Genomic DNA, 14,537 nt, shown 5'->3' with positions numbered 1-14,537 from the left:
CTCCTGTCCTTCTCCAGGAGCAGCCACCCTGCTCCTGTCCTTCTCCAAGAGCAGCCCTGCTCCCTGGGACAGATCTGCTGCTGCTGCCTACAGAAGGTCCAGTACAAACCCCAGGTACAATTCCTAGGAAGTTTGAAACGCCCTTGCAGGCTGGACAAAGTTGGTTTTGATGGATATCATGGAAATATGTTTATTAGAAGTTCATCGAAATGAGAAATGAGAATTAAAATAGTTTCAAGTATTTCTCCTTCTCTCCCCAAATTTCCTCTTCTGTCCAGCCAGTTCTACCAGCAGAGGTACAAAAATAATGTAGGAATGTAAGTTATCAGCAGTATTATTGATATGCAAATATAATAACTAACATTTGTTGATGTTGTGAAATGAACAGTAGATTTAAAGAGACAGCAGGATCTTCTGTTTACTTACAAATATGCATGCAGAGGGGGGGGGATATTTGCATGAAACCATCCCAGACATCATATTTTTACTGTCATATTTACAGTCCTGCAGAACATTTCCAGACCACTATCCTCTTAAAGAAATAGCATCCTATTGCAGTCAGATGGAAAAGGGTAAATTTGAGGAGACAGTCTATTCAATTTTGTTCCAATAGAATTGCAAGCACTTCGCTTTTGTCTACTATTATTTCAAATGTCGGGCTGCAAAATTCAGTCCAGCTCCCAGTTCTGGTAATCAGAAGCTGCAGAGAAACTGCATTTGTTCCTTTCCAAACAATAAGGAAGATTTGGGTTTTTAAGTGAATGAAAGTTTCTTGGAAACAGCAAATTTCAGTGTTCATTACTGGAGATCAAGATTCAGCATGGAGAGGTTTTTGTAATTTCTCTCAGAAAAGGTATCTTGTTTAGAATTTAAGAATTTCTCATTTTTCTTCTCCCTCCTCCCCCAGCCTTAGAAGATACAGCTGGTAGGGGTCTAAGACTATAAAATAAGGCATTAAATCAGAGAGCCTGTGTTTGTCCTACTTCTTCCACTTTTCTACATTCAATTCCACGCTTAATAGGAGGGAAGACAAAAGAAGGAGAGATTTTCAATAGACCATAATAATATCCCTCTGGGATTACCTGCAGCTCAATACATCATTCAAAAGCAAAGATTAAAAGTAATAGTCATGTTAATATTATTTCACAATCCACAAACATAAATCCTCCTTTGTTATTCATGAGCTTATCACACACACCTCTTAAGGAGCAAAATATTGCAGCATGTGCAGAAAAAGGGAACACAAAGTAAACAGTGAAGGGGAGGCAGACAACTTTATAGCTCATTTAAGGTAAAGATATTGCAGGTACGTTTGCTAACAGAGTAGAAGTGTTCCTGCCTGGCTTTGATGATGCATCATGCAGAAGCATTTACTGTTTCCCTAATCATGACTTAATCAGACCCTGAAGTGCCCACATCCTAAGTGTGTTGTTTTAAAGCGATGGATACTTGTGGAATGAGGTGGTGGAGGGCAGCAGTGCCTTGCACATCCCCCTCCATGTCGGGTGACAGACCCAGGAGTGTCACACAACGCCATGAAAGAGATGGACTCCCTTGTTCAAGGAAATTCACCCACCACCCACCAGGATATTTCTGCTTTCTGCATAGGAATGAGCTGCTGACCTTGAGCATTGAGAGCCTCCTGGGCTCAGGACACACTGCTCCTGCACACAGGGCTATTCCCAGAGAGCCTGCAAGCAGCAGAGGCCACCAGAATTGCTCGCAGGCAGCCATGGGTGGCTCCTGCCCAAACATCCCCTCAGAGGCTGTTGAAGATTCAGAGCTGAATTTTATTTCACAAGTGACCTCCTCCAGTTGCCAACCCATCCCTTCCCTGCCCTGAGCTCTGAGGAGTTCGAGGCAAAGCCATGGGGTCTGTAGGTGGCACACACAGCCTGCCTTGGCTCTGTAGCCATCCAGGCTTGAACCCCAGCCGGGAAACACGTGCACAGTCCTCCTGATGGTGGTTACTGTAGAAACAGAAAGGAAACTTTCACCAATGTTTCTCTCTTATTTCCCAATAAATAGCAGCATCTCCCCTAGAAACTATATCGATCTCTAGTTGTTCAAATAACTACTATTACAGAAGTAGATGAACTCTCCCCTGATAGACCTGTCAGACTCCCTGCTGATGAGAAGCCTTCCATGCAATCCATATCCACAATTGCTTTGGAAGTCGACAACTGATGTTCCCTCCCTTTTCCCCCTCCAGCTATATCCCTGTAGCTTTCTTCAGTTTCAACCTCCTATGCTTTTTTAATCTGATACTTGTTTTGAGAAACTGCTGGAGTTGTGACAGAAACTTCTGAGCTCTCCCAGTAATTGGCCTGCCTGTGTGCAAGGGAGGGGTTGAGAATGACAGTGCAAGGGAAGAGAACCTTGAAAACTTCTTGTCTTGGGAAGCTCCTGCCGTAAATCAGGTGACATTGCATGAGCTTGCCTTGCACATGCAGTGCTCTGTGCAATGAGTGTTTCCTCTCTCTCAATGCCTTCTCACATATTTATAGATACATGGTTTGATTTTACACATTAAACTTATTATGTCCATGTTTTTTATTTCTGTAACTATTGCAAACCATTTCCTCTGACTCAGAGGAAAAAGGCATTAAATACACAACTTGTTCAGCTGGAACAGTTGCAAGGTTGCTGATGAAGATTCAAACACCAAGAGTTACCCAGTTCAAGCAGAATCTCATTATTACCTGGAACTACTGAGAAACCAAACACTCATCATTGTTAAACCATTTTGTTGTAAGAGGTTTAAGCAAAAATTAGCACAGGCTGTATTCTCAGCTGTCACAGGCTGACAAAGTTGCACTGATTGCACTGGAACAGCACTGCTTATGGAGCAGACTCTGGCCTGCAGCAGCCCTGTCCCAGGCGAAGACAATCTGCATTCCTCCTAAAAATAATTAATTGAAAGCTGTTTGGTAGCTTTCCTGACAGATGGGTAACACAGTTCACTGCCTGATTTTCTGATGCTCATGAAGTGACCTGACTGAGCCAGCAAAGTTCTTAATACTTCACCACCTCGGCACCCAGGGAGCAACTCAGGCATCCTGCTTTCACAGGTTATTTTGTTTTCTTAACTCTTGAGTGGGAGAGACAGAAAACAAGTTCTGCTTATGTTCCTTTTGTCTTCTGACACAGGGATGAAGGAACACCCTCCTGAGCAGGTTTGAGGGCTGAAGGTGGCTGAGCTAGAGCTGTCAGGTTTGCTGTGCTCTTGTTCAGCCCTCCCACATCTGCCCTGGTGTTGCACAGGAGGACAAGGAAAACTGCTGGACAGCACCACTCAGCTTCCCAACAGCTCTCACCACACCGAGCAATCAGCATCCTGGACCTTCCCACAGAAACAGCTGCAAGAGAGGTAACTGGAAAAACGAGTGTATTCATCTGTCACCTATAGGTGTAGGTAACAAAAACCTTGGGAACTCACCTTGATGCTGTTGCTTCTGTGGCTGTCTTCAAACAGTGCAAAAAAGTGGGCATGTGCTGGAAATCTATTAGCTTGCAAAGGAGCTGGGTACATTGATTATCCTGTGTCAAACAGTATTGTAAGGAGTTGGGCAAAGGGGAGGTTATAACCATACTATGACAAGAAAGCTTTCGAATTCCTCAGGTGTGAGCCACCTGCTGACAGGCTCCCTACTTAAATGTCACTTAGCAAAGCTTTTGGCACTGGTGTTTTCCTGAGTGTATTTCCCTATTCATCTTCCAGATAATTTCATTATCTGCCTGAGTGAGGCTCAAAGAAAGGCTTATGTAAAGGTTTCTCCTACCAAGACACATCCCAGTTTGAAGCTGATTATTCCAGACCTTTTCAGGATTAAAACAAAGTGCTCACTCACAAATTTTCCTTCTCCAGCATAACAGGCATCCCTTTTCCACACTTCCATTTTTAAATGTAAAGAATATTGCTGCCAGTCAGATATTGCAACCTGTCCCTCTCTTACCTTAAGAATGAACTATTTTAGTGTAGAAATTACTGCTTGCAGACACCAGAAAGGATCAGCAGATACATCTCCAAGTTTTTTTGGTTTTGTTTAAAGTGACATCTGCTTGAAAATTTTCAAGTGTCTGGAAAATTACAATAGGTCTCCAGGGAATGGATTAATGGGCTGCAGACATGCAAGGCAAAGATAAATGCTGAATAAAATACCTCACCTAGCACTGCAGTTCATCAGCTGGGTTCCCATACCTGCAATAAACCTCTCCCATCTGTGCCTGCCCATGCAGCTTTCAACCTTCACCAAGGAGGGAACTCCAGGCACAGTAAGGTCGACCCTGGCACAAATTCTTTGATATTATAAAGTACTCAGCTCATTTAGCAGAAAAATGTTGAAGCAGGCAAGGATTAGGTTTTTTAGTAACTAAACACTCCAGAAAGTAGAGCTCCAAAGCCTGTGGGTGTTAATGCACTCTGGTTTTGCCAAAAGGCTACCAAGGTGTCCAGGCTGTAACCTGAAAAATGCTCTCTCAATATTTGGTGCTTGATTACTGAGTGAAGATGGGGAACAAGCTCTGGAAAGAAAGACAAGCTGTAAGAGAAAAGGTGAGAGAAACTGTCCCTACAGACACACCTAAATTAATGGAAAAAAAAAAAAAAGGCTTAAGCCAGAGCTACAGGAAAGAGGAACTCTTTGTTCCTCCTGCTTAGTAAGAACAATTAAAATAATTACCCAGTTAAAACTGTGTTCATTCTGTGGTGACCACAACAGAGTAGCTTGATAACCCTGCTCAACTCTAATTTCACGTGGTTTGTAACACTCTGCCTCTCCTTGGAGAATGTCAGGAATTGTTGTTACTGGTTGAGATGCTTGGGTGGGCAATTCAGAAACCTGAGACATGGGCATCAGAGCAGTCAGTGTGCATGCACAGAGAGCACAGGGAAGCTGAACTTAGCCTGCCTCATGCAGCCCAAGAGGAAAAGGAGAGTATTTTTCCTGAAGAATGCTCAGTGCATCCATCCCACACCGGCAGAATTCTGACATACTGACTTGACATTAACTCCAGTGAGCCTGCTCTCATCCTTATATTTAAAATCTGTATGTAAGTATTATCTAGACTGAGCACCACAGTGCATATCCCATGTCAAATTAAACCTGTTTTACATGATTTACTGCTCTATTTTGTGCATATTAAAAAAAAAAAAATCCCTTCAACTCTCATGTCTTTTTATGTTTTTATATATCTATCTTGCAAGATTCTTTGTGATCCACATATAAAATGCTTCATATGAGTGATACTTCAACCTGACAGGGAAAGTCTTTACTCAGTCCTCATCTGCATCTCTGGTCTGCCTTAAAAGGCATTCAAAGGCTGCTCTTTTGTCTTGTACCTCTAGAGAGTGATGCCACATGGACATGAGTGCACAGTCCTTGTGGCAGGAGCCACCAAGTGACACTGTGGGAAGCCAGCAAGGAAGGGAAAGAGGAAAGAGGGAAGGGGAAAAGGGAGAGGGGAGAGGGGAGGGGCAGGGAGGGGCAGGATGGGGTGGGAAGGGAAGGGAAGGGAAGGGAAGGGAAGGGAAGGGAAGGGAAGATGAAAACCACTGGATTTTATATGTGAATCTCAGTGCAAATAAGAGACAGGTGGAGAGAAGGATTTTTGTTCAGTTTGGAATTCAGTTTGGAAGCCAGCTCTGTGATTTATTTGATGATGGCCATCACATAGCTTATGCATAACTAAGGGCACTTGTGTGTGCATGTGTACATAATACATAACTTTTTAGTTTGACAATATTGATTGAAATCCTTTCAGTTTGATGAATGAGTGCATTATGCAGTGAACAGTGAAACCAGCCTTGATGAGTCATTGGCAGGATTTTCCCAACTTTTTGAAGGCATCCTCTCCTGTGGGCTAAAAGTCAGAAATGTCCTCCCAGTGTGTCTGCTTGAGCTCAGTTTTTGACTGTGACAAGACAAGCCCAGGTATTACTTCAAGTCTGTCAGTTCCTCCCACCTCTCCAAATCCCTCTACACCTATCCTGATACACACATGGAGGATCAAGGGATGGAAAGTCTCTCAGGGTTCATTTGGACTTGCAATGCAGCTCTTTCATGTTAATTTTCCTTTTCCTTTTCCTTCACCTCAATTCACTCTGACGCCTTGCCACAATATTGTCAGTCTCAGAGAAAACAACAAGCCAAAGCAGATGTGCTGAACACATGGTCACCAACAGGAGCAGTTCCCAAGCAAAGTTAGCGTGTGAAATCATTCCAAAAGAGGGATGTCTTATCCAAAAAATAATCTGCATCTGCTCCTGTTGTTTGGTGGATTGAAAAAAAACCCAAACAACTTCCATGTCCAAGTTTACAGTTTGAATTTACCCAATGCTCTTACATTAGGAGGGTTATGATTTCAGACAGTCTGATACCATTATAACGGATTTCTCTTTTGTTGAATAACAGAGACACTTAACTTTTCTAGGGTTTTTTTTAAATAAAGGCATCACATTGCAAAGGTCCCTTATGTTTTCGTGTCACAGAGGTGATGAAGGGTAGCACCAGAATTCTGCAGAAAGGCTAAGAAATGGAAATCTGCTGAAAATTACCATTCTTTAAAGGAAAGACATGGTTTTTCAATTAAAAAAAAAGAAAAAAGGCTATTTTGCTTATAATGTTTCTTTATTCATTTCCTCTGTCCTATAGAATTTAGGTAACTACCCTTAGATGGGGCTGTGCCCTGATCCAAAGACAATGCATAGAACAGAAATTGGACATTTTACTGCTGTTTCTGTTCCATTTGAGGGAGTATGAGTAAACACCTGGAGAGCACGATACATCTGGCAAGCTCTAAAGACAAGCTCAGCCTGCCAAGGAGAGAGCACAGAGTGCCAAGGTCTGGCTTGGGTCTGAGGATGAGGAGGCCACTTTCTACCCAAATCTTGGTCTTTTATCTGAAGGTTTGTACTGGATAAGCCCATTCACTATTCTCCCTGATAGGGGCCACCACTGCCCTGCAGTATAAATAGAACAGGTACAGAAAAACAAAAAACAGTTAAAGAAATGTGATAGCAAAATCCATGCCCATGTTTGGGAGGAGTGGCCAGGAAACTCAGGCATTCAAAGCATGCCGCCTGAGAATCACTGAGAACTTGTCCAACTTGAACACAGCACCCTGAGAGACTTGCTCTGCTTTGATTACCCATACATTGATTGAGTATGTACCACCTGCTAACATACAGAACAAAGCACCTCCACCAAGAGCATTTGGTAAATAAGTGACTTGGAAAATATTATTAAGCTCAAAACCAATGCTTTACCATGTTTGATTTGCCACCAGATGCTGTGGGATCTGAAGAGACAGAGAGAATAAAAAAATGTCAAACAATGGCAATGAGAGACTGAAATACAAGAAAAAGAAGGGTTTTGTTAAATTATTGTCAGAAATGAATGCAAAGCTCTTATTCTACTCTGGACTATGTCATGTACAACAAATATTGCCTTTTCATGGAAAGTAAGAGTCCCTGACAGATTTTGCCATATACCTTATGGAGGGTATTTTGTCTCCTTCAAAAAGCAAATAATATATGAAAATGACACCATTTTCTGTGGTGCATTACCCACATGCTGGAACAGGTTGATGCACAGATTAGTGGCAAGGAGGAAGTTTCTCCTGTTGAAGGTAGGTAATAAGCCTCCCAAGTGTTTTTTACCGAGAAGACAGTAAGAGCAGCTGGTGCTAAAGCCAGCTGAACTTTCATCTCTTTTCCCCTTTCCCTGAGGAGGAAGGACTGTTAGTATGAGCAAGCAGTAACATTCTTCTTAAATGCCCTCTTTCAGTATTAGGGGATCCTTCCTTCGACTGATAAACGTTTTCAGACTCCCTTTGAGAGTGACAAGTGTGTGTGATTCCTGGAAAACTCAGTTAAAAACGTTAATGGCCTGCTGAAGACTGTGGCTAGAAATGAGCAATGGCTGTTGGAAGGATACAGCAAGAACTGATTGTGTCTTTCCAGATCACCCTGCTCGGGATCTTTTCACCCTAAACTGAGTTCACAATGGGGCAAACAACCCCATCACAGTCCAGAGAAAACCCTTGGAAAGGCCATGGTCCAGCTAATGTGCTACAGCCTGGAGAGAGAGATTCCATTCTCATCATCCCTACCCTTTTACAAGGGCACTCTGCCTTCTCCAGCATGGAAGTGTTAGTGTTGGACAACTCAGCCTTAGTATCACTGAATTCTTTCATTGTTCTTAACCTAAACCCAGGCCCCAAATTCAGCTATAGCTCTAGGCACTAACAGCAAATTGAGCAAAATCCACCAAATAGCTTCAAACTGAAACGTACTAAGGTGTTATTTTTTTTAAAGCTTATACTCTGCTTTATAGGATTATACCAGAGAGCACCAAAAGCTCTGCCCAGGAGCATGTGCTTCACAGCCAGCTCAGCTGTCTGCAGAGACCAACACCAGCTACTGTGCCAGTTTATTCTCTTCTATTTCCTCTCTTTTTATTATATTTGAACTGAAAGTTACTCCAAATCAAACCACTGACAGGGAGAGGAGGCACAGTGAGTGTGTGCTAAGCAAACCTATATTGCACTGAAACCAAGACCCTCACTGGAGTTCTTGCTGTTTTCCAGGTCATGGGGTACTGCACCAGCATCCTGGTCCCCAGCAGAGATGACACTAAGAAATATTATTTCTTCAAGTATCCAAGTTTTAAAGTTATCCAGTGACTTAGGAAGGAGACTTTTTTCCCTCCCCTTTTGCTTTAAAGCAAGTGCAGGATGAGGTTATATGACTAGTTGGAATCAACGCAGGTTCTTAATGATGCATGAAATGAAATATTGCTGTCCAGTGCACAGTGAATATTCAGAGTTCAGCTCTATGATAGATACATCCTGTGCTGCTCTGACAGGGCAGAAACGCCCCCACAGCAGCTGCAGCTCTGCCCTGCACCCCAGCCTGGGTTTTGTGTCAGATGAGTTGCCATCTTCTGCTGCTACACTCTCTTCTCCAGGCTCATACATCTGGCAGCCAGTTAAGTCCCTTTAGCCAAAGGGTAAATAGAAAGCATTTTCCATGTAATGGTTCCTGCTTTGAGAAAAAAAAAAAGTCATGGACCTTACAGATTTTCTAAACAACCACATATTATCTGGGACCTCTGAAATTCAGGCCTGATTATTGTACATGGTAGTCCAGCTTTCTGCACTTTTAATAACTGTGAAAATGTGGCCTGTCGAAGCTGGACCAAGAAGATTTAAAGCACTGCTCAGTCAGGGCAAACACATCTATAGCTCAAATTCTGAGTTTCTGAAAGCTTTCTCACATCAGAAGGGAGAAGCAGCATGAAAAAGATAGAGTACTTATACTCTTGTGGAGATTATTTTGGTATAAGATAGAGAAGAATTAAATAAACAAATGAGAAGAGAAAGGTGTAGGTTTCCCTTCAGTAGAGTCTCATCTCCAGTGTAATTTCCTAAAAGAGTGGACACAAGCAGTCAGGGAAGACAAGCTTTTCAAGACCTAGTACCAAAAACCAGCCCGCTTATCCGATGCAGGTTGCTGCATTGTTTTAGGTTTGTAACTGTGAATGGCCAGATGGCTCTGAAACTCTGCAGTCAAACCCTAAAATGAAGGCAGGGAGATCAGAAGGAATCCACATAAATTTCAGAAAGAAGAGTTATTGCCCTTTTGCCTGTGGTGTAACAAGGCAGACTGGGGCAACTGCAGCAGAAATCCCTGCCTGCACATCTTTGCCTTGATTTCAAGGGCATCAGCTGCTTCAGGACAGCCAGGCAGGACTGAGTCAGACCTGGGAGGAGCAGGTGTGGGACAGGCATGGGGCAGGCAGAGGCGTGGAGCAGTGGCAGCTGCTGCCTGCAGCTCCGTTTCCCAAAGCAGCAGGACTGCTCCATCTGACAAACCCTTTGAACAGTCGATGGTGCAAGAGGGGAACCTATTCCTGGTGCCTTTCATGTTTAATGGTACACACAGATTTCCATATTCCTCCTGTTTCTGTTGATAAATAATCTGGATGTTCCTTCTCGTTGCTTTTATCCAGACACAAAGGACAGTGCAAGCTACCTGCTGTGCCTCATCTTCTCTCCGATCGGCTCTATTTAAAATGAAAATCCAGCCAGAGAAAGGACACCAAAGGCTGCTTGTTCAGTATTCCCTCTGTGCTTAGATGATTACACCAGGGAAGAAAAAAAGAGGGACAGCAAAACCAAACAGTAGGAGGCCAGGATCCAACAGTAGGAGAGAAGAAACCTTTTTATCCTCCAACTATTGCAGAAAGTCAGAAGAGGATCTGTTAGTGAATTGCAATTTGTTCTCTCCTGTCCCTTGTCCAGGGAGGACTGTAGTGTTACTACCTCATTTTCAAGTATTTCAGCCAGTCTATGCTAATTTTCCACGCCTTCCTCCCCACCCCCACCAAGTCCTGTTCCTACCCACCTGACTTCAGCTTTATCTTCATCTTTTAAATCAGCTTGAATCGCCATCCCAGACCCACCAGATTTATGGTTAAAATTAAAGCTTTGGCAAGCTTCTGTCACTATGTTGCCCATTACTGTGGTACAATATAATGTAATTAATGTTTTTATGTTTAAGGAAGAGGAAGCACATATGTTCCTCAGCTGCTGATGAACAGATTTATAGGTAACACATCTGAGTCAGTGGCCATGTTTAGACATAAGCCTGACAGACCACTAATCATTTTCTAAAGGCTGTGCACCACTGCCCTGCTTCCCTGGATTTGCAAGCAGGACTGTGCTGGGATGCCATAGTGAGATGATAGATTTCAGGTGACACAAGGGGAGGAAGCAAAACATCAGTAAATGTTTCAGCATATCTATCTCTTCATAAGCAGATGTTCTTGCTTAACACGTACCATTAAGCTGGAGCACACCGTGTGCCTTCTTAAAGAGAAACCCAGCCTGCTCAGGGAAGGCAGCTCACAAAGGCACCCGAGCCAGCCTCTCTTCTGGCCTCAAAAATTCAAGCCCTATTTCCAGCAAAACCCTCTGCATGGAAGAGGGGAAGCTGTCCCATCCACAGCAACACAAGAGGACTGAGCTTATAACTTAGAGAGACCTTTCCCATCCCTAGTTGCCATTGCCATTTTGACTGCACTCAGCTGAGGGGCACAAGTGCTGGAACGGTGATGGGTGGCACCAGTGACCCCTGGCAGAAAGGCAGGGCACACAGCTATGGATAACCAACCTTCCAGCCGCCTCAGCAGGATGTCCCAGATGTTCACCAGAGCACTGCCCAACGCCTTTGTTACCAGGTGAGGGGTGGGGGGTGTTTAACCACCACCAGTTTTCCCAGAATTTCTTCAGACCTGCACTGACCTGACCAAGGGAAGGCTCAGCAGTGGCCCAGGCCAGCCACTGTCACACCCCCCTCCTCGACAGGGAATAGAATGGAAAAGTTCACGGCTCAAGATGAAGGAGGAAGATCCCTTCCCAGCTACCATCCCAAGCAAAGCAGACTTCACTTGGGGAAGATTAATTTAATTTACTGCCAAGTGAAAATAGAGCAGGATTGTGAGAAAAACTAACACACACACCCCATAAATACCTTCCTCACTGAGCTCAGCTTCACTCCTTAATCCAGAATCCCTCTGCCTCCTGTGCCCCTGCCCTGCTGGGCTCTGCTGCCCCTCCTGCTGCCCATTTCATTGTGCCCAGCGAGGGGCTCCTCAGTGACACCCTGGGATGGACACGTGTGAGACCCACAGACAGGTAAGTATGAGAAGCAAACATCTTGCAAGTTTGGAGCTTCCATCTTGTTTTCAGCAATCAAGTTTTCCTTTAGATTTTTGGGGTTTTATGAACTCCAATAACAGGAGTCAGCAACGTGGAACTCCCTTTCCCTTCCAGCTCTGTTCCTAGGGGAGAGGGTATGGATAAAAGGGGAATATCCAAGGCCCCAGCCCACTGTCTTGGACACCAGAGAAAAGAATTCCTCTTCTTTCAAAACCTGCAAGTCTAAGCTCCCCTTTAGGGATTTAATTAGCTTGAAAAATGTGAGTTTTCCCCTATACTTATAGCTGGGGGCTGCTTATGCATTTTGGTGAGTCATGCTCTACTTCCAAGCACAGGCTCCTTTTCAGAGCCCACTGTATTCAATCTACTGACTACTGACTTAATGGCATTAAGAAAAAATAACTCAGTTTAAGAAAATCTTTGCACAGAGCAGATTTGTTAACCTATACTAAAGACCATTCTGGGCACTTTCATTCAGAATTAAAGTGGTTTTAATTCAAGTTAGTGTTTGAGTTAAATCTAAATTAAATTTGAATTTAAATCATTAAATCTGTGCGGGGATTTAATGCAGTTTACATAATCAATTTTAGGTTCATACCCTTCATTAATTTGGATGACTATCATCCAGTCTTTGCTTACTTAAAAATAGTTCTAATGCATTTATTAATATTATATTCCTCTAACTGGGTTATTCTTGAAGAAACAGGGAGTTTGAGCTTTCTTTGAAGTTTCACAAAATGAGAGTATCTTGCTGAAGAAAGTCATTTTGTTCTCACGCATATTAAGGGCAGGGAGGGCTTTTAATTCCACTTAAAGAGCTTCTGTGTTGTCATAGCCAGTAAAGCAGGAACAAGGAGCAGGGCTCTTCCCTCATTAGCAACAGCAGGAGAGCCCAGGCATGCACTGCACCCTCAGAGGACATCCCCAGCCCAAGGACCAAACCCAGCAGCGTGCACCAGGGTGGGCAAACAGCACATCTGCCACCTCCTGCAGCAGCCTCCAGACCTGAATGAGGGGTGTGTGTGGGCACTGGGGATCCCCCTCTGTTTGTGGTGCCTTTGCATCACGTTTTCACCCCAGCCAGCAGCAAAGAACCACCCTGCTCCTCCCTCACTGCCCCGGCAGCAGGACTGAGCAGAGAATGGGAAGAGTAAAAGTGCAAATCTCATGGTTTGAGTTAAAGAAAATAAATCAAAAGCCACGTGTCCAAGCAAAGCAAAACAGGGAATTCATTCCCCATTTCACAGGTGTTCAGCCATCCCAGGAAAGCAGGGCTCTGTCACAGGTTTGGGAGGACAAACAGCACCACCCTGAATGTCTCTCCTTCCTTCTTCCTCACTGGGGTGTGGGGAGAAGCAGAAAAGGCCTCGATGTAAGCACTGCACAGCAGTAACAAAAACATCTCTGCAGTATCAATTCTGCTTTCAGGGCAAATCCAAAACACAGCCCCCACTAGCTCCTGTGAAGAAAACTGACTCTACCCCAGCCAAAGCCAGCACACTTTGGAAAATGCAGCCTTTGGTGTAGAGTCCCTGCTTTTTCCCCTTCTCCATGAAGTGCCAGCCATTTGTGATTAAACTCCCACCTGTCACCAGATTTCAGAGGAATGCGGAGTGGATTCATTTTACAGTATCAGAACCAGCTGCTCACAAAAACAGCTTTCACTCTCCCAAGGTCTAGTAATCATTTCAGGAGACAAGAAGAGAAGAGGATATCTCAGCTGACACCGGAGAGCACAAATGTTGACACAAATATGAATCTGAATTTTCTGACAGTAGTTGATTGTGTTGCTTTAGAAGGTTTGACATGCCACTCAGCCGACAGGGCCCTGTTTAATGCTTCACTTTAAGTATTTGTATGATCTTTGGGGTTGTCAGTTCTGGGAATTGCAGTGCTTTGAGAGCCGTTGCAGCAATCTCCCTGTGCGCTACACCTGTTAGGGTAAAATGCCTGCTTCCTTCTCAGGTTGTTGGGCTGCTGGTAATCTGGAATCCTGTGGCATCTACGTGCAAGAGTGCTGCTAAATTTTTTCATGCTTTTGCTGCTTTACAGCAGCTAATTTTCACTGAGGCCAAGTGCCCATGACACCAGCCAAGTGTGTGCAAATGCAGCAGGTGTGTCACAGGAGGATGTGCCTGTCCACAGCCTCTGGAGCTTCATCTCAGATTGCCCGTGCTTCAGCACCTAACACTAGAAAACTATTCACCTGGTCTGTGTTCCTTCTAATTTTCGGTTATCAGGGAAATCTGATTTCAAACAGTTCAGTCAACATTGGAATGTTTCAATATAGTGGGTTTTATCCTGCCAAAAATATTTCTCATGAAGTCACAGATAGTCCCCTCAAATTAGAATTTGGGCCAGCTAGAACATTTGGATAAAGGCTGGCCTGCTCCTAGAAGAACTGAACTGCTGTGTTATAGCAAGCTGCACTTGTTCTTGCTTCTGAGGAACTGAAATTTCATGGGAATGCACTGAAAATTGTTAAAAATTAAACTTTGTATCTGCTTTATGTGTTCAGTATTAATGTTGTCTTTCATTGTCTTCTAATAGGATAATTAGGCATTGCATTACTCTTGGGTATGTCTTGTAGCACCCCTGGGAGGGCTTTTATGCACAAGATAAATACTAAATACTGTATACATGAAACTAAACTTTGTTGAGATAAAGCCTCTGTTGGTTTCATGCTTATGATGTTCTCTTTCACCTTCTTCCTCCAGACCCACAAGACTCTCTTAGAATTTCCCTTTATCAGCTTTTTCTTATTCCTTCTACATCCAAGGTGCTGTTTATCTCAAACTTTTCATTCTGCACCA

The 14,537-nt window shown here is 43.7% G+C and overlaps 1 long non-coding RNA gene across 3 annotated transcripts in view; it reads left to right on the top strand.

Moving 5' to 3' along the window:
- The window catches only part of LOC121669069, a 335,683-nt gene extending 321,439 nt beyond the window's left edge, over nucleotides 1-14,244 (top strand). For 2 of the 3 annotated variants that reach the window (XR_006017600.1, XR_006017598.1), the window contains one exon: nucleotides 3,151-5,118. This is a non-coding gene — a long non-coding RNA (uncharacterized LOC121669069). Of the gene's footprint in view, nucleotides 1-3,150; nucleotides 5,119-10,013 lie in introns of those variants that run through there. The other variant, XR_006017599.1, reaches the window with a different exon arrangement.
- Nucleotides 14,245-14,537: the final 293 nt, after the last annotated feature.

This window comes from Corvus kubaryi, unplaced genomic scaffold, assembly GCF_017639235.1.
Source record: "Corvus kubaryi isolate FWS band 111438036 unplaced genomic scaffold, C.kubaryi_AGA036_p1.0 37387, whole genome shotgun sequence".
Classification (NCBI taxonomy): domain Eukaryota; kingdom Metazoa; phylum Chordata; class Aves; order Passeriformes; family Corvidae; genus Corvus; species Corvus kubaryi.
The sequence above is the reverse complement of the archived record's forward strand: the minus strand, read 5'-3'. Positions and strand labels throughout refer to the sequence as shown.